The sequence below is a fragment of the Chlorocebus sabaeus genome, chromosome 12 (genome assembly GCF_047675955.1).
Source record: "Chlorocebus sabaeus isolate Y175 chromosome 12, mChlSab1.0.hap1, whole genome shotgun sequence".
NCBI lineage: Eukaryota > Metazoa > Chordata > Mammalia > Primates > Cercopithecidae > Chlorocebus > Chlorocebus sabaeus.
In genome coordinates this window covers 106,825,155-106,828,192 of record NC_132915.1, presented here as the reverse complement: position 1 = coordinate 106,828,192, position 3,038 = coordinate 106,825,155, and positions in this window count along the sequence as shown.

Below are 3,038 nucleotides of genomic sequence, written 5' to 3'. Positions count from 1 at the left end.
AGGTGTCCCCAGAGGAGTCATCCGGGACCTGAGGGTGGCAGCTCTTCCCACGGCCCTTGGGTCTTCATGGAAAGGGGCTGCAGAACGTTGGTTCTAGAGACACGTCGGTGTCTGAGAGTGATGAAGTCCGGGGAAAGTCTTGGAAGAATCCGAGCCCGGGTCTGCCTTGTGCTAATGGCCATGTCAGCACAGCGTGTCCCAGTTCCTTCCTTGCCACCAGGGACAACAACGCCAGGAGCCCTGCGACCAACACTGAGCATGACCAGCGATGTGTCAGGTTCGCAGGTGGAGGGCACCCTGAGTCACACATCAACCCCCCGGGGCCCCTGTCATCCCCGTGTAACAGACAACGGCACCAACGCTCTGGGACGGGACATCAGCACCACCAGGAAGTGCTGGCATTGTCCTGAGTCAGTACCGGCTGCCGCTGCCATCACACAGGATATGGTTCCCAGGCAGCACGCCGACTGCCTTCCAGGAGCATCTCCCCTTCACGGTGTGCCAGGCGCTCTTGGGGCTCCACTGCCCCCTCCAAGCTTTAGAGGGCTTGCCCAGAGCCCTCCATCCTTCAGAAACCCCTCCTGATCCTAAGGACTCCAGAGACCACCCAGCCACCTCCTGCAGAGCCAGAAACCCTGGGGATCTATGTCCCTGCTGGGGATACGGGCTCTGGACGGCAGAAGCTGTCCCCAGCCCACACCTGGAGCTGGATCTGCCGTGGATGACAGATTCCAGAGGGCAGGGGCAAAGGGAGAAAGAAGACACCCTTATCCTTCTGCTCAGCACCTTGGAAAGGCACCGCCATGAGCACCGTGGGAATGGGCTACTTTAACCCGCCAGGGTTCAGGAGTGGATGCTGGGGTTATTTTGTTGTTGTTTATTTCCTTGTTTTCCCCAAGACAGAGTGTTGCTCTGTCACCCAGGCTGGAGTGCAGTGGTGCAATCTCGGCTCACTGCAACCTCTGCCTCTTGGGTTCAAGTGATTCTCCTGCCTCAGCCTCCCGAGTAGCTGGGACTACAGGCGTGTACCACCATGCCTGGCTAATTATTTGTAATTTTAGTAGAGATGGGGCTTCACCATGTTGGCCAGGCTGGTCTCGAACTCCTGACCTCAAGTGATCTGCCCACCTTGGCCTTCCAAAGTGCTGTGATTACAGGTGTGAGCCACTACACCCGGCCAAGATTAGATACTGGAGGTTTGCTTTGTGGTGACCCGGCTGGACCCAGTGCTCCTGAGCTCCCTCAGGGCAAAGACCAGGTGCAGATTCCCGGCGCCCTCAGTAGGCCTGGATGTGCAGGAGGCTCCAGACAGAAGCAGGGGCCTTGTGAGGGCGGGCAGGGTCTTGGATCCTGTCTGCAGGGGCATTGGCCCTGAACAGACCACCACTGTCAAGGGTGTGGAATCTCTGCAGCACGGGGGCAGGGCCTGTAAACCTGCAGGCTGGACCTGGGACACCCAACTGCCTATTGTCATTGACAGGCCGGCCCCTTTGTGGCACCCCTACCCTCGGATGGCAGTGCAGCTGTGTTCCTGCCCTGTCCCGGTGAGGCCAGCTACGAGGGGAAGATGTGTTTCTCCCCAAAAGTGTCCTGTGGGTTACGTACTGAATTGGTCCTCCCTGAAAGAGATGCTGAAGCTCTAATTCCCAGTGTCTATGGCTGTGATCTGCTTTGGAAATAGGGTCTTTGTAGGTGTGACTAAGATGTGGGGCTGGGCGCAGTGGCTCACTCCTGTAATCCCAGCACTTTAGGAGGCTGAGGTGAGAGGATCACCTGAGGTCAGGAGATCAAGACCAGCCTGGCCAACATGATGAAACCCCATCTCTACTAAAAATACAAAAAAATTAGCCAGGCACAGTGGCGCATGCCTGTAATCCCAGCTACTTGGGAGGCTGAGGCAAGAGAATCCCTTGAACCCAGGAGGTGGAGGTTGCAGTGAACTAAGATCATGTCATTGCACTCTAGCCTGGGCAACAAGAGCGAAACTCCATCTCAAAAAAAAAAAAAAAAAAAAAGATGTGGGTTAAGATGAAGTTATACTAGAGTAGGATGGACCATAAGCCAGTATGACTGTTATTCTTATAGGAAGGGGACCATAGACAGTGACAGGAAGACAGATGAAACACAGGGAGAAGGCCTTGTGGGAACAGAGGCAGAGAGTGGCTGGATGTGGCTGAGAGCCAAGGAACACTGAGGCTGGCCGGCCACCGCCAGGCAGACTGGCTCCCACCCCACTGTGCTGCCTCCTGGCTGGGCAACCTTGGGCAAGTCTCAGGGCCTCAATTTTCCCATCCATGGAATGGGCATGTTGATCACCTTACACCAGAGCGCTGCTGAGAGCTGCAGACGAGCGCTCACACTCAAAGTGAGGTTAGGGGAGCTCAGGGTGTCCCCAGGCCTCCTGCCGACCTGTGATAGGACACGAGGGCTCTTGCCTCCTGGCCCTCACCCCTTTCCTCTTTCTGCCTAGAACATTCTTCCCCTCTTTCCTGGCTCCCTCCACCCATTCCCTCCATCTGGGCTCAGATTTCCCTTTCTGGGACCCATGCACTGACGCCCCAAGGCTGGGCTCCAGGGCCTTTTCTCTGAGCCCTCACTGCCCTGCACATCCCTCGTGGCAGCTCTCGTAGGCTTGGCTGTGTTTGGCCGGTCACTTGCCCACTTCCTGGGGGATGAGGATCAGGTTAGCCAGGTGTCAGGGTGGGGGGCTTTGGGAAGGCCTGAGGCTGAAGTGAGAGAGGGTCTCTGATCCATCAGCATCACAGTGAGGGCTTCTCAAACAGTCCCTGCCCAGGCCCCAGATGGCAGCCAGCACAGGACCTGGGGACTGAGGGAGCACCAGGCGGCCACCCCAGGGTGAAGGAACTGGCCAGTCTGGTAACATCCAGGAGCAGGCCAGCTGTGCCCAGAGCCCCCGATCCCTGGCATCATGGCACTGTCCAGGGCCAAAGAATTACCCCACCCTTCCACCCGTTCCATGTTAATAAGGCCAATGCTTCCGGAGCTATTGAATTGCACAAGGAAAAAGCCACACGGGA